The following is a 25,275-nucleotide window of genomic DNA, read 5'->3' on the forward strand; positions in this document are numbered from 1 at the left end:
AGGGAAGTGGATTTTGTCATTTTAAATTTGTCACTTCTCAGCTTGGTGTAATTCTTGCACAAACATCTTGAGAAGTTAATAGCTTTAGCCAATTATGAATACACTTGAGAAACCTTTGAAGAGGTCTTGTCCCTCCAGCCTCCCTCTTTTTAATGTTATATTAAGTTTTGTATAATCTAAAGCGTTCTCATTGTGAAAACACGAAGCTGTCCTTGAAAGAATACATTTATTTAAACAAGTACGCTCCGAAGTGAAGCACGCTAATGCACATTTTACAGGATGAGAAGGCAAACAATATAATTGTACTTGAATTTCAGGGACTCAGAAGTAGTAAAGGCAAAGTTTACACCAGAGCCCAGGGCAAATTTGTTAAGTTAGCTTCCACACATCCATTCTTCCAAGCTTGGAAAGTTCGATGGAGCAAGCTGAGGGATACTTCCCGGACTAACAAGGAGGACAATGTCTATCCGTTTTTCTTTTGTTCTTTCCAGATCCTGTGCAAGTGCACACTGAGCCAGCAGGTTTACCAGAAAGCCATTGAACATTCATTGGAGCACATTGTGCAGGCCACATTTCTTCTGGAAGGTTGCCAAGGGTTTTTTCTACTTCTGTGATAGGCATTTCTTGAACACTGTCGTTTAGCCAAGCGAAGAACACTTGCTCAAAGGATAGAAAATGTTTAAAAATTCTTGTATGTTTCAAAGCAGGTTAAATAGCAATAGGATCTCAGGATAAGACAGAGAAGAACATTTATTTCTCTAAGTGATCTGATTAGGTTATTTCAATTTTTTTTTCTTTAAACATACCCATAAGTTTTTGGAAGTATTGATATACTAATACTGTTTCCTAGGAAGTATCTGAATTTTTCACTTTAGCGATTTCTCATGTTTGTGTGGACAGTATAGGAGTCACTAGTGTCACAGAGAAAACTTGGAAGTGCAGACAATGTGCTGAAACCAAAATTTCTTTTCACTGCCAATTCCCAAACATTGTCACACACACATACACACACACACACAAAAAATGTGATATAATGGTTTTTCTTTCTTTCTTTTTTGCAGTACTAGGATTTGAACTCAGGATCTATACCTTGAGCCACTCCACCAGCCCTTTTTTGTGAAGGGTTTTTTTGAGATAAGGTCTTGAGAACTGTTTGCCTAGGCTGGCTTCAAACTGTGATCCTCCTGATCTCTGCCTCCTGAGTAGCTCCGATTACAGGTGTGAGCCAGCACCCAGCCCTGGCTATATTTTTTATATTAGAGCAGATAATATTTTAAAAGTACTGAAAACTTGATGATACGTTCCAAGTTCAAATTTTTAGAATATAAAAAATATATAATACATAAACATCTTCCCAGAAATAACTCTCTAATGAATAGTAAAATCTGCCCACGAACATTTAACAAGGTTTAGTATGCACCAAGATTTGCATCGTGTTTTCTGTGATAGTGACACGGGTTAATGTACAAAGACTCTCTCTACATGTGGCAAGGAAAAATCCTACATGTAAGGGTTTGAATCTTGTCTCTGCCATTCACTAGCTGTGTGATCCTGGGAAAGTTACTTAGCTTCTCTGAGTTTCAGTGTTCTCATCTGTAAAATAGGAATAATAATATCTCATCTGAGGGCAGGTGTCAGGATTAGAAGTGTTTGTAAGGTCTCTCAATGGTGTCTAGCACATTGTAGAGGCTTAAAAACATATTAGTTCCTTTCTCATCTTCCCCTCCAGATTTAAATAGGCAAAACTGTGATGTGAGTTAGGATGGTGTTGTTTTTGTGTTAGGATATTTCTGGCTGCTTCATGTCATACTTGAACTTGAAATATACAAGTTTCTGGAAACATTCTTTAAACAAAATAAGTCTGTTTTTATTTTGATGAAGCTAAGATTGATTCTGATATAATGTTTGGAAAACTAAATTATAGGCAGAAGAATTCTGAAGAGCTGACTCTATCATGAAAATGTTCTCCCTGGAACATAAATACCATACTACTTTTTCCTGCTCAATATTTTAATCAACTCATATAGAAAAACATGGCAATTCTCCTTTTACTGCCTAAATCCTATGGAATTTGCTGCCTCCTGAATTCGAGTTTGGGCTGTGATCTAAGCTTGACTGTGTTCAATTGTGTTTTGTTGAGGATTTGACAACTTCCCACCCATCTGCACCTCGCTCTACCTGCAGGTAAGAACTTCTAAGTCTCCTCCTCACAGTTTGCTGCAAATGTTTGGGGGTTGCAGTTTAATTTAAACACAACTCTCCCCCCAGCCCTGGTACCTCAGCACTTCTCCAAGGCCACATTGTGAGGTCCGAAAGCTAGGGCCTGTCATTTGCATTCCAGATCCAAAGAGACAGAATTTAGATTTCTCCTCCCTTTTTTTGGTGCCATGACAAACAAAAGATGATATGAGATGTGTTTATTCTTTGATGAAATGCACACGTATCAATTCCAGGAGACGTGGAGTTCTTCATATTTCTTTTGAGTCATGTATGTGAGCTATGGCCCCTATTTGTAAGAGATATGGGGAAACAGTTTTAATTTGGTAGGGATGATGGTGAGGCCTGGGGTGGGTGGGGTCACAGCTTGGGAAAATGACTTCTTTTTTCTCTTCTGTGCCACAAGGCATTTAATTCCTAGAAACAACCTGTATAATGGCAAATAAAACGTTCTGGTGTTTGGGACTGAGACATTGTGCTGTGCACAGGCTCTGTACATCTTGTAGACGCAGGCTTATGCATAGGTGGCTGTCTTGGCCTGAGCCTTCAAGGCTCTTCACGGTTCAGTTTACTCTGCCAAGCAACTGTTGGCTTGCTCAGGAGCCAGGATCTTTGGGTAAAGAAGAACAGATCTGATAAACAAATTCAGAGGAGTTATTGATTTAATTTTGTTACAAAACCATTCCATCAGGAAAAGGTGTGGTCAAAACAGCACCTTCCCTTACAACCCCAGGATTGAGGGTGGAGGCCGTTGATTGATGGGTCTATATAACGCTTCTCTCCCACACTGAGTTTGGTGGTAAAGTTCGGAGTGTTCTCGGCACAGGTGTCAATATTTCTTCCCATCTTCTCACCCTTGCTAGGCAAATGCTCTACCACTTGAGTTATGCATCCCATCCTTTTATTTTTAGGTTTGTTTTTTTTTTCAGACAGGGTCTTGCTAACTTTGCCCCATCTGGCCTCTCACTCCTGATCCTCCTGCCTCCACCTTCCAAGTACCTGGGATTACAGGCGTATGCACCATCATGCCTGGTCTTCCCCTCTTCTCTTTTGCAGTGGGCATGAGATTTGTCTTCTTCAACATGGTTATAATCCTATGATTATGTGCTATGGAAAGGATACCTCCAGGTAAGCAAGTGCAGACAGCCAGAGTGGAAAGGGCTGTAGAAAAGGGATCTAGAAAAGACTTCATTGAAGAGGTGTCTTGCAGGTGTCTAGCTAAACATAAAGGAAGAAAGGAGGGCTGGAAATGACAGCCCATGTAACGGGAACACTATAGGAAAACATACTAACTTAGAGTGGGAGTCTATGACGTGTAGTACCCTGCTAACTACCATGCTTGGATCATTCATTTTTTTTATTTTGAACTTTCTTTTTATTTATTTATTTATTTTATTCGTATGTGTATACAATGTTTGGGTCATTTCTTCCCCCTTCCCCCTGCCCCCTCCCTTCCCTTCCCCGCCCCCTCCCGATGCTTGGATTATTTAATTTCATCCTCACGAGAAATCTTTAGGGCAGATTTTACTATTTTATTTTCTTAGAGAAAACTGAGGTACAGCAGGACTCTGTTCTTGCCCACAGTTGCGCAGCTAGTCAATGGCAGAACCTGAATCTCAGCTTTTAATCTGTTTGTGCTGTTTAGCTTGATAAATTTAGTTAGACCCTAGGCTGCTTCCTGAAGGTGTGGTGAGAGATAGTTGGAATTTTACCTGGGGTGTAATATTTCTTAATCTCAAATCTGATCAGAATTTGCAACTTCTTTTGTAGGAGGGAAGGGGAGAAGTTGGATGCATACAGAGGATTTTAGTAGTTTCTAAAATTGCTTTGCTTATATTTGTACGGAAGCACATTTTTTCCTAGCTTCCTTACTTCCTCCAGGCATATGTGTACTGTGAAAGGCCACATGTAATGACCTGGGCAGTTGTGGGGGGCAGGTGAGGGTCAGAGGCACAGTTTGGAGGTAAGAGCTGTTGATATTGTTGAGAACGATGTTTGTGTTAGTCAGCTTTTCACACCTGAGATTATCAGCTCATGATGAGAAAAGGTCTATTTGTGTTCACAGTGTGGTTGGTTTCGGTGCATAGTTGTTTGGCCCAGTTGCTTTTGGGCCTGTGACAGGGAGTGTGTGATGAAGCAAAACTGCTCTTCTCATGACCAGGAAGCAAAGAAAAAGAGGAAGAGACTAGGTTCTCACTACCCCCTTCAAAGGCAGACCCCCAATATTGGAGGACCTCCCATTAGGTCCATTTCTTAAAAGTTCCCATCACCTCCTAATAGTGACAAGCTGGGGACTAAGCCTTTAACACTTGGACCTTTGGGAGGGGTGGAAAGGGGGAACACCACACATACTCCAGATCCAAGCTATAGCACTGAAGACAGCTAATATTTAACTGAGATCTTATGCACAGTGGATCTTATGTGACACTGTGTTTTTATTTGATCCTGTCCATGGTCCCAACAGGCAGGTAGTCATAGTCTCTACAAATGAAGAGACTGAGGTTCTCAGAGGGGAAATAACTTGCCCCCAAGGTCTCATTGCAGGGAAGAGGGAGAGCCAGGAGTTATGTACAGGTTGGTCTGATTTCAGAATTTTGACCCTTAAACTCTCACCAGATGCTGTAGTGAGTGACACAGGCCTGCCCAGGGTCTTAAGGTTCTTTAGGTGCCAGGCAAGCATGGAGATATCTAGGGAAAAATTTTACAAATGTGTGCATTTGGAAACTTGGAAATTGACACATGGCTAAGTCCAAGAGATGAATGTGGAGAGGAAAAGTTGAGTGAGAATAGCATCCTGGTGACCAGTCCACGGAGAGAATGGATGCTGAGAATAAGGGACAGTTTGGGAGTGGAGAAGGGAATGAACACACTAGCTCTGGGCTCCCCCATTTATCCACCTTTACCTGGCATCTCTGTCTCTGCACCTGCAAAAAAACAGAGAAATGCACCCCTCCCCAGGTAACATCACAAGGCTTTTTTTTTGTCATCATTGAATAGTGTGCACAGCTATGCTTTAAGGAGTGCAAAGATCTTGACAGTATCACTGTAGTAAGGCAAGAAGGGAATAGTGGAGGGGTCTGAACCCAGCACGTGGGCTGAGGCGGTAGGGGAACAGGGCAGTGAGTTTAAGTGTAGCCCAACGAAGTCACCAAGATGCTCCTGTGGTTATGTCCAGGTGGAAATCAGGAAGCAATAAGAAAGATTCAAACTGTAGGACAAGTGTTGGTGGCGACTGGTAGAGTCTGTGATCGGAAGACTTCTTTGTGTCTTACCGGGAAGAATCCATGGCAGGACACGTGGGTGTAAATTGAATTTATTAAAAGTTAGGGAAGGGAAATACAAAGGGAGCATGACGGGCTTAGGTGGAATCTGGAGGCTCGAGAGCGTGCTTCTCTTCTTCAGGTGCTTTTAAAACCAACGCTAACCTATGGGAAGGAAGGAACCAGGTGATTCCCATCCAACAATCAATGAGTAGGGAGGGTAGTGGGTGGCTCCCAGGCAAGGTGAGGGTGGTCCCTGAGTCAGAGCACGGTCAATCTGAAATGCAATAGTAAGTTTCTATGAGTCCCAAACTTTCCCTAATTTTATTTTATTTTATTTTTTAGCTGGAGGACTTACTTTTATTTTTGCAGTTTTATACTAGAAAATCATTTAATAATCCACTTTCACAACTGATTTATAAAAAATTGAATCCTTAAATTGTACACTAACATCCTATGATTCCAAGTTTTATTTATCACTCTCCTTCAATTCTGAAGAAAATGATAAGTTTACTAAGTTCCGCAGACAACACCGTCTCACTGACACCCCATTTAGTGTGAAGTTCTACACTCATGAGGATTAAGAATAGCCAGTTTCAAACTGGCTTGAAACCTGATTGTGCTCCTGGCACAGGATACCTGCAGTAAGTCTGTGAGTCCACACTAAGACACAAGATTAAAGTAGGGTGTATGTATCTCAGAAAAAACTTTTCACAGCAGATTAAAAACTTTACCAAATTACAACTGTTTTATCCAATGAAACTTTCAAATAATTATTTGAATTAATTACAAATAACCTTATATAGAATTTATTTTTTAAAGTTTGCCCAGCATTTCAAAATGACTGTGGCTTAATACAAGTTTTAAAATGTCAAAGTATGCTATACATATTGCACTTTTTTACTAGGGCTGGGTTAGACTCTACTGTGGCAAGACACCAAAACTACAGAATAAAATACATTTTAAAATCAATAGGTACTTGATTAATTTCCCTGAAATTATCAGAATCATTACCAAAATCTTCCAGGATTTTGTAAGATTTGATTACTTACATAGTTTTTAAAGTTACTTACGGAGGGAATAAAAAAAACAAACCCCTCATTTAATGACTGTTTATGTCCTTTTTTGGTCCCTCAATGACCAAAGAGAATTTTTAACAAATTATGTTTCATATTTCCTGACTTAATAAAAAACTAAAAGTTTTCATTATCCAAATCAATAAATATAGTAATCAGAAACTATTAACTTTGAAATGTCTATGTCTGTCTTTCTGTAGGTTCCCTTAGAACCTTTCCAAGCTTTTATAATCAAGAAATTTTAATCAATTATGTACTAGAATCAAATTAGGTAAAGAAAAACTTATTTTGCAAAAATAAAATCACTTCCCAATATGCTTGACAGAAATAAGCTATTCATTGTCATTTGTGTTCCACTGAAGACATTACTGAAATCTCTCCAATGGTTTATTTCCAAGTGGTTCACTATAAACTTCTTCGGAATGTTTTAAGATTGGCTGTAGCTAGACTTCTGATTTCCATTTAGACCCTGCTCTCCTCCACTGTTTGGAGGTGGTTTTGGTTTTGGCATCTTACTAAGAATAGTTGCCATCTTTTTTCTCTCATCAAAATTCTTCCACTGCTTATATAGGTTTAAAATAACCCTGATAATTTCCAAAATCTTCTCCATATCCAGAGAAAGCTCAGCAAACCACTGTCTGGCATCTTTCTGCTGTACAAACAGGCTACGTGTAGGCAAGCTAAAGCTATCACGAAAGGAGGATACAATAGGCAAAGATCCGTTCGGTTGGTATCATTCATATCCTCCGTGCAAGGCGAAGCACCATGTGCTGCACAAGCAAAGGTCTATAAGGGTAATACACTAACAAGCAACAATCCATTAGTTCTAAACGACAAAATTCACATTCTAACATATGATTCATCCCATAAGGAAATTCCTTTGGAAAGGATATGAAAATCTAGTTTTTAATACAGATATAGCAGCAGAAGTCCATCTTGTATTTGGGACTACTCCACATTCCTCTACTTTGGATGCCAAAAATACACATGTAGGAGCCATTAATACAGGCTCTATACTTTTCAGAGAATACCTGGCATAGAATCTCTTGAAATAAACTGTAGCAGTGGCAATAACTTGTTGTCTTAATTTAAGATGTTCACCTAATGCTTGTATAACATTTGTAAAAAAAAAATTTATAACTTCCAATACCCTTCTTCTGAGAGAAACTTTAAGTCCTTTCGGCGCTCCTTCAACAGATCTTGTTTATCCAAAATCCATTGTAAATAATGGGAGCTCTGCCAAAAGTTCCCTGCCACGGAACACAGCTCGCCCCGGTGAAAAAGCACCAGCTGGCAGAGCGACCATAGACCCAGCCCGTTGTGTATCCATGATCCTGGATCAGATCTGCTCGACTCTGCTCTGCAGCGGTGACCGAAAGAGCCTTTCCCTAATTTTAGCCTGCCTTCCAAGGAGAGAGAAACAGGAAGAGAAAAGCTGCAGGGAATGTAAGTGCCAGAGGAGCCCGGCCTGGGTCTGTAAGTCAAGTTTCCTGCTCCAGCTCTGACCCTAACAGGTTCTTTAACTGATAGCAAATGGCTTCCACTTTTGGGGCCCCCTTTTTCCCCGGTAAATTGATGTCGAAAAAGCCCTAACCGAGACTAACCAATACTAGTTAGCCCTACCCCAGGCTATGTGGAACTCTGTTGAGGAGTGTGAGTGGCCAAGAGGACAGGTGGCAGGCAGATGAGCGGAATGTGCGGTTGATGTTGGGTGGGCGAAGGCACTTCACGCTTCATCTGGGCCATGCATTTGTCCCCCTCTGACTCTGGCCTGGAAAAACAGGAGACTTACAAGCAGGAAGCTGATAAGGGTCAGAGGAAAGCCCTCACGAGTGAGATGTCAGCTGAGTGGCCCTGCAACTATGGAGTAGACCTGGGCCCTGGAGCAAGGTCTGTGCTTTGTGAGGAGACTGAAAGAGGGTGAGCCAGGAGTGGCCGGAAGAAGAAAGGTGACTCCTAGGGTCTGGGCCAAGGAAGGGTTTTAGACAGGAAAGGGGATTCACACAGGGCACGCTTGAGAGGAATTGTTTAAGGCTTTAAACCCTTGCCAAGTCAAGTAACATGAGACAGGACCTATAAGTACTTTAGTTATATATAGGGTGTAACCTGAAAATGCCTCCCCCTGCAGCATTTGTGTTTTTGAACTTCCAGAGTATCCCTTGGGGAGGATGAGGTGGGGGAAGGGATAGTGCTGGGGACAGACAAAAGTGGGGAAGCTCTGGCTTTGAAGAATTTCCTCCCTTTTCAAGCCCGAGGTGTAACCAGAGCCCAGTGTCAACAAAGAATCCCCCTTGGGAATGCTTTTGTCTGCTGCTCTCCTTGGGGCTTTTTTCAGAGGTCAATTAATTGTAAATTATAATTTCCAGGTTCTCCTGAACCAAGGGTACCGGAGGGAGTTTTAGGAGAAGGGTGGTGGTGTCGCTCAAACATGTAGGAAACCCTTTCTGTCTGCTTTGTAAAAGCCTAGATCAGGCCACATGAAATCCCTGCCTTCCCAAGGGAGCAGACAATTTCTGTGTCTGGATGTTCAGGTCTGAATTTGCTAGAGCAAATGAATCTATGTCAAAGTTCCGAAATAATGTAATATACTAAATTCAGAGTCGACAAAAGCAAAATAACCAGTTACTTGGCATGACTGATTGCACCTTTCTGGTTATTGGTCGCAACTGTTTGTTGTGACCAATGCAGGCATTGGGTGAAGGATACTAACCTGTGGCTCCTACACACTGCGGCTGGCTCCGAGACAAGCTAAAATTAGGAAAAGTTCTGCACTCACAAACTTAATGTTGCTTTTCAAATTGACAACGCTCTGGGTCAGGGACGGCCCTCATATGGTCTGGGAGCTACCCACGCCCCTCCCCACTCGTTGATCACTGGATGGGAATCACCTGGTTCCTTCCTTCCCATAGGTTAGCATCGGTTTTAAAAGCACCTGGAGAAGAGAAGCATGCTCTCTTCTCCACATTGCACCTGTGCCCACCATGCTCCCTTTGTGTTTTTCCTTTCCTGACTTTTAATGAACTGCATTTACACTCACGTGTCCTGCGATGGATTCTTTCCCATGGGACACAAAGAATTTGGAAGTCTTCTGATCACAGACTCCATTCTGTCATGAACAGTTCTTCTAATTCATCTTCATTTTTATTTTTATTTATTTTTGAGGTGGGGTCTTGTTATGTAGCCCAGGCTGGCCTCAAACTCCTCCCACTTGCTGGAATTATAGAACTATACTGCTATGCCTGGTGTCTTCATTTTTCATCTACATTTCCCCTCCACTACCATAGGCTTGTCAAAGGATCTGACATTTGTTCAAGCACTCAACAACAATAGCGATCCACTGTGCATTTATCTCACTTCAGTCACTGAGTAAGTGCTGGAGATATAGAAATGTACAAAACAAATAAGCTCTTGCTCTATCAGAATGGGTTTGAGGAAAGCAGACAAAAAAATCCACAGATTATATGATATATTAGGAGGTGAGACGTGCTATAAAAAAAATAGAGAACTACAGGAGAGAGAGGGGATGGCATCTCTGCAGAAGTGGCTCTTGGAGCCTTGCTTTCAATTCAAGGAAGTGCTCCAGGTAAAGGGTGTGTGTTGGGACAGAGGGGGTGCAAAGTGAAAATAGTAGAAGGTGCAGACTGAGGGGAACCCTAGGCCAACTAGCAGCACAGGGGAAGTTGCATCACTGCAAGGACCGAATATTTCTCTGGGTGAGATGGGAGCTGTGGAGGATTTTCAGAAGTGAGACAGGATCATTCTGGCTGCTGTTCTTAAAATCAGTAAAGAGGGCAAAGATGGAAGCAGGGAAACAGGATACAATAATCTGAGCAAGACATGATGGTGGCTTGGATAGAGGATTTACCAGATTCTAAATATTTGGAAGGAACAGTTGGCAAGATGTCCTGGTGGATGGAATGTGAGGTTGGAAATAAGCAAAGATGAGTCAGCGGCCTGTGTCTGAGCAGGGGGAGGGAAGGAGACAGACCCCCCCACCCCCAACTCTATACCCTGCCTGGAAGCAGGGGTACAACTTGAGGAGGGCAAAATCATTTTGTCACAGTTACTCTCAAGAATCTAGTTTCACCCAGAACTGGAGAAGAAAATGAGAGTCATATTCCAATTAACATCTGTCAACTGATGGAACGTTTTGGGTGAAGCAGAAGCCAAGGAATGTACCCTCCAGGCCCTGGGTTTCTTCCTGCAGGCTTGGGAAGGAATTTGGACGTGGTGAAGTATAGGTCAGGCAGAAGAGAGATGGGGGAAGGAGGTTCAGTGTTCATTTGGTGGCTGTGTAATTCTGGAGCTCTGACTTCTGCAAGTAGAAATAAATCATTTATTCTTTCATCTACTCATTAATTCAACATTTATTGAGAGCCTTTAATGCCGGTCACCCTGCTGGGTGCTTTCTTTCAAAGATGGATAAAACTCTTGTTTTTAAGAAACTCCTAGCATTGTAGAAGTGAATAGAAATGTCACTATTGCCTTGCACTGGTTAGAAAGATGAAGGAACAGGTGTCATGAGAGTCCAGATGAAATTTTAAAACACTCTTTCTGGTATGTGTGTGCGTGTAGTTACTCAATTCCTTGTCTGGCACACTCCCTTCCTTATTTCTAGAGCTACCTGTCCTCAGTCTCTGGCCAGAACAGTTTAAAGAATCCTAATATGGACTGAGTGGACTGCCAAGTCAACCTCCCTCTGTCCTCAGACTCTATACCTAATTTCTTACTGCTTTGTGATCCCTCTTTTCTTGTACTACAGCTCCATCATCCTAAATACCTTTTCTACTTCTATACCTGTTGTACCCTCAATGATCTCTTGAATTTTTTTTTTTGCCTGAAGTCCAGATGTTGGGGAGAAATCTTACTTCCTTTCCTGAGCTTCTGTGATCTATGGCTATGTTTTTTCAGTTTTCACTCATGTGGTCTTGTCTTCTTTTTCTTTTCTCCTCCCATTTATTATGTTTAGATATTTGTATTCAAAATAAATTATAGGTTGGAGGTAGAGCTCAGTGGCAGAACACTTGCCCAGTAAGCACAAAGCCCTGGATTTGATCCCCAGCGCAGGAAAAAAAAAATTCTAGACATAATTAGTTCTAGAATGATATTATTATACTCCAGGGTGAATTTATGTTTGCTTCTACTTGTTCTTGGGGCACCAGCAATTATGGAATCACTTTAAATCTGACTTCAGGTGCTATGAAATTGAATTTCCAAGTATTTTTTTGGCTTGTCATTGTTCCTGGAGTACTGTCCTCCCACCCAGAAGCACAAAGGCTCATCAGAGCTATCCTGGCTTGGTGAGGCTGGGCACCATATTTGGCTTTGGCTCTATGAGACACTTTTAGCAACCTTTTTGTTCAGCCTCTTGGCCTCTCAGTCCTTTTAGAAACTGGCATGTGCCATAAAGACATCGTACTCTTCTCTCTTGATTTCTGCCCTCTGCCAGCTTCTAACCTAGTACTTCACTGCCTGGTCAGCTCTCTAGTACTTTCCTGACGATTTTAACAAATATTTTGTTTTGCTAATTATTCTCAGTGGGAAAGTTGTTCTGAATTACCTAGTTTTCCATTACCAGTACAAGAAATCTTATATAACCAATGGATTATTATTCCTAAATGGGTAATTTAAATACATGTCTACATATATGCATGTGTAATATATACATACATAAGTATATATAGTACTATTTTTTACAAAGAGACTAAGTGTGGAGATATCCAACAATATTGCCTTGTTGAGTGACAAGAAAGGGTGGAGATGACCTTTCCTTAGCTGCTCATCTAAGTGCTTGTTCAGCAATACTATTGAAGAAAGCCATGAAAGAAAAAGCTTAGCTAAAAAAAGAAACCGTGAAATTATCCAGATAAATGTAATCTTTTAATAACAAATAATGCAGTAGCCACATTTAATGCCATTTTGGTCTTAATGTATCCCCACAAAGCCTGTATTGGCAATCAGTCTTCAATTCATCAGTGTTAAGCGGTAGGGCCTGGTAGGAAGTGCTTTGGTCCTGGGTGGATTCATGGGTTAGAGAAGGGTGCGAGGCTGTGCGTTTCATCTCTTGCTCTCTTTTACCAGGTGATGCTTTCTGCTGTGTTATGATGCAGCAAGACAGCCCTCTCCAGATGCTGGTCCTTTGATTTGGACTTCCCAGCCGATAGAACTGTAAGGAATAAATCTCTCTTCTTGTAAATTACCCAGTCTCAAGTATAGCAGACCCTTGGTATTTGCAGGCATGTGGTTCCAAGGGACCACATGATCCCATGTGTGATCAGGATGCACAGAGTTCAGTGCTGTATTGTGGATGCTTGATTCATTTTTCCTGTAACATGGCCCAACTCCCACAAAAGACACGTGGCCTTTCAACAAATCTCAGGTTTTCATTTGATCACTTCAACTAAGCGCATTCACTTTTACCTTGCTTTTGGGCACCATTTGCTCTTGGGAAGGCAGATTTTACAAAATGAAGAGCAGGGAAGCACTCAACACATCACGCAACGATTTCAGCATAGCCGATGACATGGGGGGCTGACTGATAGCTTCTCTGCATCAGCTGAGCTGTCAAATGTGTATGGGGAAATTAAAAAGTTTGGGTTTGGAAATTTCTTTTAATCTTAAAATGTATTATTTTTTGTCCACACTTGGTCAAAACTTTGTGCCATAAGTCTGTGAATAAGGTGGGCTTACTGTATTCTGCTTCAGCACAAAGTGGAGAGGACACTCTCGGGGCATTTTGAATGGATATTTGGAGAATCTCCAGTAGTTCCGTGATTTTGCTGCCAAAAGTGTAATAAATGTGTCCTTTTCAAAACTTCCAGATCTACTTAACTTGGAAACAAAATTTCTAATCTCTTAAAAATGATAAGCAGTTCTAGGAGACTTTGAATCAATTTCTTGTTAGTTGCTATGAACTAATAATTGACATTAGGAAAGATCGAAATTTAAAGCCAATTCTTTTTTTTTTTTATTTAATTTTATTTTTTTTTCATTTTTCTTTTATTATTCATATGTGCATACAAGGCTTGGTTCATTTCTCCCGCCTGCCCCCACCCCCTCCCTTACCACCCACTCCACCCCCTCCATCTCCCCGCCCCCTCAATACCCAGCAGAAACTATTTTGCCCTTATTTCTAATTTTGTTGTAGAGAGAGTATAAGCAATAATAGGAAGGAACAAGGGTTTTTGCTGGTTGAGATAAGGATAGCTATACAGGGCATTGACTCACATTGATTTCCTGTGCGTGGGTGTTACCTTCTAGGTTAATTCTTAAAGCCAATTCTTGTCAGAAACTTTAACTGAGTGATGGCGTTGAAACATGATCATCATACTTTGGTAAGACCAGCCTTTGAACTCAGGGTTTCCCACTTGCTAGGCAGGCCCTCCATCTTTTGAGACACGGGCCCAGACCTTTTCGCTTTAGTTATTTTATTGACGAGGGTCTTGCTATCTTTGCCTGGGGCCAGCTGGACCACAATCCTATTTATGCTTCGTGAATAGTGGGGATGGCACCCAGCTATTGGTTGAGATGGGATCTTACTAACTTCTTGCCTGTACTGGCCTCAAACCTTGATCCTCTGGATCTCCCACTCCTGAGTAGCTAGAATTACAGGCATGAGCTACTGTGCCTTGTAGAGAGAGATCTTTTCCATGTCTGACAGTGATTAAAACCAAGTACTAAAATGACAGAATTTAGAACCAGACCTTTTATTTACAAAGGATTAAATCAATGTGAGGCATATTCAATTATATAGTACTTTAAGATATTAATAAAAGTTTAAAGGTGCTGGGCACTGGTGGCTCACACCTGTAATCCTAGCTACCCAGGAGGCAGAGATCAGGAGGATCACGGTTCGAAGCCAGCCTCAAGCAAATGGTTCAGGAGACCCTATCTCGAAAATGCCTAATACAAAACAGGGCTGGCGGAGTGGCACAAAGAGTAGTAGCAAGTATGAGACCCTGAGCTGAAACCCCAGTACTGGAAAAAAAAATTAAAAATTTAAAGGTGAGAGCAAAATGATTTTTTTGTAACATTACTTTATAAATACTTGAAATACTTCATAATTTTGAATTTATCTTATCTTTTTTCTATATGTTCCCATATTTATATACCAGACTTTTGTACATATTAGTAAGTACATAATACACCTAATAAATTGTGTGTATATCTGTATACACATCTATATAAAATTTAAAATGGAATAAAATTTGTATGTTTTGTGAGTGACTTGTCAAAAGTGTTTTTATTGATTAGTCCAAAAAGATTAGAGGCCATTATTTAAGATTTGTCTTAATATTCACTTAATATTTGTTAAAGAAATAAGTAAAGAGATTGCATGTTTCCAAGTAAGATAGACTTGGTACAGAAGCCATCATCCCAGAAATATTCATTTCTTTGCATAGTTTCCTTCCACATTATGTTAGCTAGTTTATGTGACCAAAAGAATACAACAGAAGTGATGCTGTTACTTTTTTTTTTTTTTTTTGGTGGCAGTACTGGTGCTTGAACTCAGGGCTTCACGCTTGCTAGGCAGGCCCTCTACCACTTGAACCACTCTGTCAGCCCTTTTTTGTGTTTGGGTATTTTTCGAGGTTCGCTTTTTGAGAATGATTTGCTGGGGCTGGCCTTGAGCTGCAGTCTTCTGATCTCTGAACCCTTAGTAGCTAGGATTACAGGCGTGAGCCACCGGAGCTGGCTGTATGTTACTTCTAAGACTGGGTTATAAATGATTTTATTGATTCCGATTTGCTTCTCTCTCTTTCTGTCCTCTATCACATGCCCTGGAGGATGCCAGTTGCCATGTCGTGGGATGGATGAAGACACCTGCAGGCAGCTGCATGAACAAACTTGAACATGGTCTCTCAGCTCTTCAAAGGACGGCAGCTTGACAGTAGCCTCGTGAGAGACCCTGAGACTCTGCTGGGGTCTCAGCAACTGCCCCAGGTATTACTCGTTTGCTGTTTGGACTCAAACAGCATTAGATAACTCATACACTTGGGTTTAAACATCAGTGCTGTCTTGTACTAGCTATTGCACATACAATTTCTTTTTTAAAAAATTATTTATTTATGTTATTATGTTATTCTTGTACGCAGCGGGTGTACATTGTGATATTTACAAAAGTGCTTACAATATATGACAGTTGAATTCACCCCTTCATTATTCACCTCAAGCTCAAACAAATCTTTCTTTGTTGCAAAGCAGGTGCTTTACCACTTCAGCCATACCTGCAGTCCATTTTGCTCTGATTGTTTTGGAGCTGGAGTCTTGGGAACATTTGCCCAGGCTGGCCTTAAACTGTAATCCCTCTGATCTCAGCCTCCCAAGTAGCTAGAATTCAGAGGCAAGCCACAAGGCTGGGCTTATCTCAGGTATCTTGTCACAGTGACAGAAAGCTGAGTAACACAGATCCTGGGTGGAGGTATTAGGCGAGGTCATCAAGCCATAGCTGCCAGTCAGCCACATGATCATGAGGGGAAGCAACAGTGCTATGGTCCACTGCGGGGCTAAGCTATAATGTTTGGAAGGTTAAGTGCGTTAAGTGGGTCTATTAGGAGGTGATCCCATTGTAAGTCGAGGAGAATCTGTGTCCACTTTGGCCCTCTTTCTGTTCTTCAAAGACACCAAACCTTCTTCTGTCTGTGTGCTCTTTTCCTTCTGCCTGGAGTTCTTCTCTCCTGACTATAGTCCTTAATGTCATTGTGAAGGACTAGCTAAAAATGTCACCTTCCTAGAGAGGCATTGTTTACCTGAAGGAGCCATTCTCTCTCTTTCTTTCCTTCTTTTTTTCTTGGAACAGGATCTTGTTATGTAGCCTGGGATGGCCTAGAACTTGCAGTCTTCCTGCCTCAGCCTCCGTAGTGCTGGGTTTATAGACATGCTACACCATGCCTGGCCTGAAGGAGCTATTTTCTTTTCTCCCTTTTTTTATTTTCTTTCTCTTAATTAGTGTATATTAATTGCAAAAAGGGATTTCACTGAGATGTTTCCATACATACATGTAATGTGTTTTGATCAAATTCACCCCTTTCCTTCCTTCCTTCTTTTCTTTTTTCCTTTCTAATATGTAATGCTTCATGAATTTACATGTTATCCTTGCTCAGGGGCCATGTTACTGTTCTCTGTATCGTTCTGATTTTAGTGTATGTGCTGCCGAAGTGAGCACATCTATTACTCTTTTTTACTCCCACCTCCCTCTTGTTTAACAATTTTAATGGGTTTCATTATTCTATTTCATACATGCTTATAAAGTACTTAGATCATATGCACTCCTCATCATCCTCTCCTCCTCCTTCCTCCTCCCACCAAACAGTCCCTCTTTTACATCCATATATTTTTTAAGGTCTAGATTTTGCCTATGGTGTGATATTGGTCTTTTTGAGTCTGGCTTATTCTGTTTAACACAGTGGTCTCCAGTTCTATCCATTTTCCTCCAAATGATGTCATTTCATTCTTCTTTATGGCTGAATAACACTTCATTCGTTGGTTGATGGGCACCTAGGCTGATTCCACAGCTTGGCTATTGTGCGTGGTACTGCTAAAAACATGGGTAGGTGGGTGCCTCTACTTTATGTTGACTTTCATTCTTTTGAACATATTCCAGGAGTTTTGGGATAGCAGGAACATATGATAGTTCTATCTTTATGTTCTTGAGGAACCTCTGTACTGTTTTCCGTAGTGGCTGCACTAATTTACATTCCCATCACCAGTGCACTAGTGTTCCTTTTCCCCACATCCTCACCAGCATTTGTTATTGTTTGTTTTCTTGGTCCCATTCTGACTGGGGTGAGGTGGAAGCTCAATGTTATTTCTATTGAAGGAGCCATTCTCTATCACATTTTTCACGCTCTTAATTTATTTTCTTCATACCACTTGTTATAACCTAAAATTGCCTTTTTGATTGCTTGTTAGAAAATTCCCATATAAAGGATGCTTGTCTCTTGGATTTGTGGTTATCTGTAGCACCTGGATCAGGACCTGCTGCGTGGAAGGTACTCACTAGATGTTGTTGGTTGGAAATATCTGGCATGGAATTCCTACTTAAAACCTAGTTTTAGAGACGGGAAGAATGGTGGGAATATGGTAGCTGGGGGAATATGAATGCACCTCACTTGCCCCCCCTCCACCTGTTACAGGATTCCACCCAGCTTGGAGTGTGAAGGAAAGGTTCCTGCTCTTTCCTGCCATGTTTTCCTTCTGCACCCTTGGCTGCCTCACAGGGAGACAATGTGGTGACTTGGGCAACACTTTTCACTCTCAAGAGTCCAGAAAGTTGCTACACCAATCACTTTTTCATGCATCTGGAACACTCTTGACTTGTATACAAGTGATTCTTTTAGGCTGGATAGCATCTGCCAGGTTGTCCCCAGCTACAGAGGGGAAAGAGCTGCTTCTCTACTTCTACTGGGTGTCAGGTGTGCTTTGTCTGTGGCCATTTCCCCACAACCTCCCCAGCTGTTTGAGATCCCAGCGTAGGAAATGACCTAAGCCATCTCATCAGGGAGACCATGGAGACACTGAAATGTACAAAGAAGTAAACCTCAGGTAGGTATTTTAAAGTTTTGTTGGTTTTCCTCAGTAAGAATTGGGCATCTGTGCCAATGCTGGCTGCAGGCCAGGCAAGACATTCTTTGCATGCAGAATTGCTGGTGGTCGGGGCTGATTCGCCCTCGCCCTCACCGCCCATCGCTCTGCCTTGGCACCTGGTCCTGGGAGGCTGGCATTATGCACTACTGTCAGGCTGCTGCCCTAACCGTGGGCAAAATCAACAGGACTTTCTCTAGGGAATTCTGGAGTAAGTCCCATGGTCTGGCCACTGGCTTTGACTGCTGGTTGCATGAAGTTTGGTGGAAGGCTTTTCTCAAATAAGGAGATTTGGGAGTCTTTTTGGTTGGGGATGCTCCTGACCTCTATAGCACTAGAGAGTTGGAAATGTTTACACAGATCTGTCCTTTAGACAGACACAGAACATTTCATTTCTGCCCTTTGTGTTGAAGCCAGCTAGAGACACTGTTACTGGCTAGTGACTTTGGCATTGCTTACACACCTTGTTGTGCCAGGAGTGAACTAAAGATGGATTTGACAGCAAGCAGAGGTCATGGGTGGGAGGCTTTGCCAGCTCCCAGGGGAGCTGCCTTGGGGATTTTGTTAACACAGCTCATCTTCCTCTGGAGCTTCCCTACATTGTGTGGAAGTACAGTTCTACACCTTGTTACCATCCTACTACACACCAGGCACCTTCCCAATTAGGTGTGGGGGCTAACCAAGACTAACAGAATTCTGCCCTGGCCTTCAACAAGCTCAGAACCTTGTTGGGACAGGGACTTGTGCTGGTGGCTTCAAGATGGCCACAAATTCTTTACACTCCTTCCCTTGAGTCTGGGCTGGCCCTGTCGCTAATTCTGACCAATCAAGTGTGGTAGCCCTGTTGTGGAACTTTCAAGGTTAGTCCTTAAGAGGTCTAATAAGAGTTAACTCTCGTATTAGAGAGAGGCTGGGAGCCAGCCTCTTCTAAGATCTTTTAAGTTTATGCACAATAACCTTCTGGACTTTGCAGACAATCTGCCTTTCTTTCCTCCTCCCCATGGCCTTTCAGGTGATCATCTCAAAATATTAAAACAGCTTTTGTCACTCTTGAGATACTTCTTGTAGGGGCATTTGTCATCTTGGAAGTAGTCTGACTTAGAAGACGACCATCATGGTGTGAAGAAGCCCAAGCCAGTCACATGGAGTATGAGAGGAACTCTGAGGCCCTTTGTGTGTGAGCGAACCCTTTGTAGGCATTGCATTTAGGCCAACTGCTGGTTGAGTGCAGCTGAATGATGCCATATGGAGTAGAACTACCCAGCTGAGCTTTACCTATGTTCTTGACTCAGAATTGTGAACAAATAAAATGGCTTGCTTTAACCCACCACACTGGGGATAGATTGTTACACAGCTGTAGATAGTGAAACACATATATATCTTCTTAGGTACTGATGGTGGCTTATGGAGGATGCTGTAGGAGCACAGAGGAGGGGTACCCAAGGCAGCCTGCAGTGACAATACCATAGTCATAGAATGCCTCCAAAGCAGGTTTGCTTGAGTGAAATATCTTCCCCAAAGACCTACATCTGAGCCAGGCTTGTGGGAGGGCAAAGACCATTGAGGCACAGGAGACTAGAGCAAGTAAACATGGAGGTGACTGACAGCATGCTACATGTGTAGGTGTGAGTCAGAAAGTCATTGACAAGTTCACTGAGGTGTTCATGAGAATAGAAATAGTGATAGCATTTGTTGAGTACTTACTATGTGACAGACGCTGATCTAAGGTTTTAGATGTATTAGCACAGTTAACTCTCTTATTAGAGAAAGGCTGGGAGCCAGCCCCTTCTAAGATCTTTTAAGATTATACACAATAGGCTTGTGGACTTTGCAGACAATCTGCCTTTCTTTCCTCCTCCCCATGGCCTTTCAGGTGATTCGCCTCAAAATATTAAAACAGCTCCTGGGTTCCTAACAGCAATTAGCAACAAGAGAGCATTCCACAGAAATTCAGGACTGCTCATCTGGCCACAGTCATTGCTCTCAGACTCGCTGGCATGCACTCATTCTCTCTCTCCCTCCCTCCCTCCCCCTCTCTTTCTGAGACAGGGTCTTACCATGTAGCATGTAGCTCAAAGTGGCCTTGAACTTGAGATCCTCCTGCCTCACCATCCCAAGCACTGGGATTACAAGCATTCCCCACCATGCTGGGGTGGTCTGAGCTTTTCTAAGGTCCTCATCTGTAATATGAGACTGTTGGATGAAGAAACTTCATTACAAATAAAAAAATAACCATAGTTCAGGTTTACTCATTGGGTACTAAAAACCTGACTTCTTGCTAAGTACTTTCTACACCTTATTTATTTAATCTTCACAATAACCCAAGCTCAGTAAAGCTCACTGAGGTCTTCACTTATGCTATTCCAAAGCTCCCTGAGTTAGTTATCTGTTGTATGAAACAAATTCCTTTAAATCAACATTGAAGATGTACAGTCTAGGCTGGTGGTTAACTCCATGGTAGAGAACTTGCTTAGCATGTGCAAGGGCTGGGTTCAATCCTCAACACCTTAAAACAAGTCTCACGGTTTCTGTGGCTCAGGAATTCTGAAGTAACTTGACTAGTGATTTTGGCTTAGAGTCTGTTATGAGTTTGCTGGGTTTGCAGTCATCTCAAGTCTTGTCTGAGGTCCAAAGATCACTTTCAACATGGCAGGTGGTCAGCATTAGCTGTTGGCTAGAGGCCTCTCCACTGGGCTATCCATGAGACCACTTGAATTCTGTCACAACATGGCAGCTGGCCTCCCCTAGTGTGAGTGATCCAACAGAGAGCAACATGTCACCTGCAATGAATGTGTGTGTGTGTGTATGTGTGTGTGTGTGTGTATGTGTATGATTGAGATGGTTGACTGTGTGTGTGTGTGGTAGCTGGATCAGTAAAGGGAGATATGTACTCTGGACAGCTCTTTTGACACAGACCTGGAGATCATACTTTGACCTTAGTCTTATTTGCTTCTACATTTTTTGAAAGATTTCTCTCCAAGGAATAACCATATTAAATGACTAAGTACATTTTCCTTCAAAATTCCTGCAAGTAATTAAAGTCATTATTTGGCTAGTAAGTACCTTGCTAAATTACACACGGATCTCTAACTTGATTATGTTTGTGGGAATTATCCATTTTCTGGATTATTTGCCAGAAAAAGAAAAGTACTGTCTTTCTTTTCTGTCTTTTGCCACCCACTCTCCATTCTCCTTCCTAGCCTCCTGAGGGAGTGGTCCTGGCATTCATCACATAGACAGTGGTGTTCTCTTACAACAATGCCTCACCCACCCACTCTCCTGATGGGGGAGCTGGAAATTTGGGGGGAGGCATAGAGGGAGAAGACTATGAAAGTGCCACACTTATTCTTCCTCCTCTAGGGCATTCTGGGTGCTGAGTTTTTGAGCAAGGGGTATTGTCTCTGTGGGAGAGTTTTTTGGTCTTCAAGTGAGAACAGAGTGGGTGAGATCCAGGAGAAGGGCCACCAAAGTTGGGTGGTGAGGCTGGCTCTGATTTTGTCTTCACAGAAGGTGATGATGGCCCCTGGGTTTCTTCAAGGCATCGCCCAGTTCCCCAAGTAGGAAAGAGAGGAGAACTCTGCTGAAGGCCTACTCAGGAAACATGAGAGAGTTTTCATTTAGTTAAAAGTATCCTGGGGAACCTGTGGGTGGTTGTGGTTAGCTGGACTAAGACCAGACCAAGCTGACAGATAGAAATGAGCTCTGCCTCGAACAGGGAGCTTGTCTTCACCAATAGTACCCACCCATATGACTGAATAGCCATATGCCAAGGAGGCATTCCCTTGTGCTTACACACTAGGCCAAAGTTTATTCAAGAAGAATTCTCCGAGGCCCTACCTGTCTCTTTCAAGGACTCCCTAGTGAGGAGACCTGTAGCACAATGGTTAAGAACACAGGTCTTGGAGTTTTTCCTGCTTCAGTCTGGCTCCAGCCAGACTAATTATGTGACCTTGTGCAAGTCACTTCTTTGTTTCCTTTTTCTCAAATGGAAAATGAGGATAATAATTGTTCTTAGCTCATGGTTGTGATAATGAAATAATGTAAAGCCCTTACATTACCGTGCTTTATTCACAAATTCAGTTTACAGACGTAGATGAAGCTAAGATGTCCACATTCTAGTTCCTGAAAACTGTGAATGTGTTAGGTCATATGGTAAAGGGGAATTAGAGATTTCAGAAGGAATTAAGGTTGCAAACCAGTTGAAAAGGGATTTTAACCTGGCTATTCAGGTGGGCCAATGTAATCCCATCCTGAAAAGATGGAAAGAGGCAGCACAGTGTCAGAGTGATGTGTGCGAGACGGACTTGACCTGCTCTTGCTGACCGTGAAGAAGGAAAGGGTATGCAAACCAAAGCATGTAGAATCTTTTTCTCTGAAATGGAAAAGGCAAGGAAGAGGATTGCCCTCTGGAGTCCCCAGAAGGACAAGAGCCCTACTGAAATCTTCTTGATTTTAGCTTTTGAGGGAAACTGATTAGAGAGTTGAAAAGTAAAAGATTAGTGTGGAGAAGGGACAGTGGGCAAGAGCACAGGAAGGAAGACATGAGACAAGATAATGTGGAGGATACACCCCGCAGCCCTTGGGGTTTAGATTTTATTCCCAGCTTGGCAGGCACCATTGGTGGTTCCTCTCCCAATGGAGGAGTACTAGAAGTTCCGTTTTATAAAAGTCACTTGGGCTGGTGTAGGGGATCACGAGGAGGGATTAAAAGTAGAGGTAGCAAGTCAAATTAGGAGGATGCTATGGAAAAAGATGGACCAGACTCAGCTGTTGGTGACGGGTTGTGAGAAGGAGTTGGATTCTAGACACATCTTGTGGTTAGAGGTGACTGGACTTTGTGACTGTTTGAGGGTAGGAAGGAAAACAAAGTGTGCCCTAGGCTTGGGTTGGAGCTGATGGATGAATGGCTGTACCATTTACTTACATGAAGAAGACAAGAGAAGGAAAAGTTTGGGAGGAAAAACTCCAGCATGCTCCCATTACAAATGTTTAATGATTGTTACCAGTATCTGACATGTCGGTTTACTGCTTCCCACATCCTTACCTATGCTTATGACAGTCCCTCCACCTGAACTTCCTCCTCCCACTCTACATCAAGAGTTAAAATCCCATCCATCCCTCGAGGACCATTTCCCAAGCTATCTCTTCCCTACTTCCACTGTTGGAGAAATCTTTCTTTTGACTCCACACTGGCTTGTACTTAAGTCTCTTAAAGTAAGCGTGGTATCTTTCCTACTTGATGGTACTTGACCTTGAAGGCAGAGATACTTGTTACTCTTCTTGGATTCCCTGCCTTACAGGGACTTGCATGTAGCAGGTACATTGCTAAATGGAACTGAATGTTATAGGGGAGATGACGGCATTGAGGCGGGGAGCTGAACTGGGTGTTCTCTCAGGCTAGTTTCAGCTAATTTTATGATTCATTTCATTGCAGGTTAGTTTTCCCCTCTACTCAGAAGTGTTCTTTTTTCTCCCTCTTTTTGTTTTGCAATACCGAGGTTTGGAGTCAGGACCTCATGCTTGCTAGGCAGGCACTCTACCACTATGAGCTACTCCTCCAGCCCTTTTTTGTGTTGGGTAATTTTGAGATAGGGTCTCATAAATGGTTAGCCTGGGCTGCCCTTGAATCATGATCTTCCTGATCTCTGCCTCCTGAGTATTTAGGATTATAGGCATGAGCCACCAGTGCCCAGTCAGAGGTTTCTGAGTTTGGTACTTGGTTACAGATGACATGGAGAATGCAATCTGAATGCAACACCAACCCAAGGCAGAAGGAAATGTTAGGTTTATAAACACACTCAAAAATGGTTTCTGATATCAAATACAGTTTCAGACTGTGCACAGCTTTATAATACACACCCTTTCTTACTATCCATCCTCTCTCCACTTACTAGGGGCAGCCTTATAAAAGGTCAAAAACTGAAATAATTTAAAGATGCCAGTATTGGCTTAAGTTATTCCTGTTCTATAATGGTGCAAGAGTTTTATAGCCTTTATATATTTAATAACATAATTTTGGCACTAAACATGTATATCTATCCCAATGCCAAGATAGATACACACTTAAAGATTGCATAATGATACACGCAGTGAAGGGAAGTTGCTCTTTATACTTTTACTTTTGCTGTATAACAACATAGTGGCTTGAATTGGCAACTGCTTATTTAACTCTTATCTTGTAGTTTAGAATTTGGAGCCAGGCATTGTGGTGTATCTTTGTAATTCCAGCACTCAGAAGGCTGAGGGAGGAGGATCATGAGTTCAAGGTCAGCCTGGTCTACATAGTAAAACCTGGTCTCAACCTCCCAACCCCCCAACACAAAAATTAAAAATGAAAAGGAAAAATGAACTTGAGCTAGAACCTCTGGGCAGTTCTGGTCTGGGGTGGCTTGACTAATCTGGGCTGAATTGATTACATATCTATGATCAGCTGGTAGGTTGAGTGGGGCTGGCTGGTTTATAGGTCAGTAGAGGTACTGAGAAAACTGGGATGCTCTCCTCCACCCAGGATCTTTTTTCCTCCACCATCTAGCCCAGCTTTCTTTATATGGTGGTATCAGAATTGTACACATGAGAAATGATACAAAACCTTTTTTTTTTTTTTTTTTAATAGTCCCGGGGCTTGAACTGAGGGCCTTCACCTTGAGCCACTCCACCAATCCTATTTTTGTGATGGGTATTTTCGAGGTAGGGTCTCCTGAACTATTTTCCCGGGCTGGCTTAGAACCGTGATCCTCCTGATCGCTGACTCCTGAGTAGCTAGGATTATAGGTGTGAGCCACCACGCCCAGTAGTACAAAGCCTCTTGAGGCTCTTATTTCAAACATTTCAATGTTGCTTCTGTCACATTCTATTGTGCAGTACAAGTCACGAGCCCAGCCCAGAGTCAAGGAATGAATAAATTGCCTCTTATTAAAGGGATGAAAAGAGGCAAAGTTGTATTACCTAGGTTGTAGATACAGGGTGGGGTGAAGAATTTGGGCCACTTTGGCAAAATGTCACAATCAGTCAGTGTGCCTTTGCCATAGGTACCAGAAAATCTAATTCTAAGTTGTTTAAGCTATGAAGATGCAATATCTCACAAGAGAAAGGTTCCTTCAGCTGGTTAGCAATGTCATCACGATCTTAGGTTTTCTTTT

The 25,275-nt window shown here is 42.1% G+C and overlaps 1 long non-coding RNA gene, 1 other non-coding gene and 1 pseudogene across 4 annotated transcripts in view; 1 reads left to right on the plus strand and 2 right to left on the minus strand.

Moving 5' to 3' along the window:
* LOC141410994 (uncharacterized) overlaps window positions 1-25,275 on the plus strand; it is an 86,910-nt gene that overhangs the window by 30,725 nt on the left and 30,910 nt on the right. For 2 of the 3 annotated variants that reach the window (XR_012435833.1, XR_012435834.1), the window contains exons 2-3: window positions 12,635-12,721; window positions 15,340-15,496. This is a non-coding gene — a long non-coding RNA (uncharacterized lncRNA). Of the gene's footprint in view, window positions 1-80; window positions 2,185-12,634; window positions 12,722-15,339; window positions 15,497-25,275 lie in introns of those variants that run through there. The other variant, XR_012435835.1, reaches the window with a different exon arrangement.
* On the minus strand, window positions 6,858-7,815 carry LOC109685155 (cyclin-C pseudogene; annotated as a pseudogene).
* On the minus strand, window positions 16,612-16,718 carry LOC141411157 (U6 spliceosomal RNA). The gene has a single exon (XR_012435997.1). It is a non-coding gene; the product is annotated as a U6 spliceosomal RNA (small nuclear RNA).

The sequence above is a fragment of the Castor canadensis genome, chromosome 9, assembly GCF_047511655.1.
Source record: "Castor canadensis chromosome 9, mCasCan1.hap1v2, whole genome shotgun sequence".
Classification (NCBI taxonomy): Eukaryota; Metazoa; Chordata; class Mammalia; order Rodentia; family Castoridae; genus Castor; species Castor canadensis.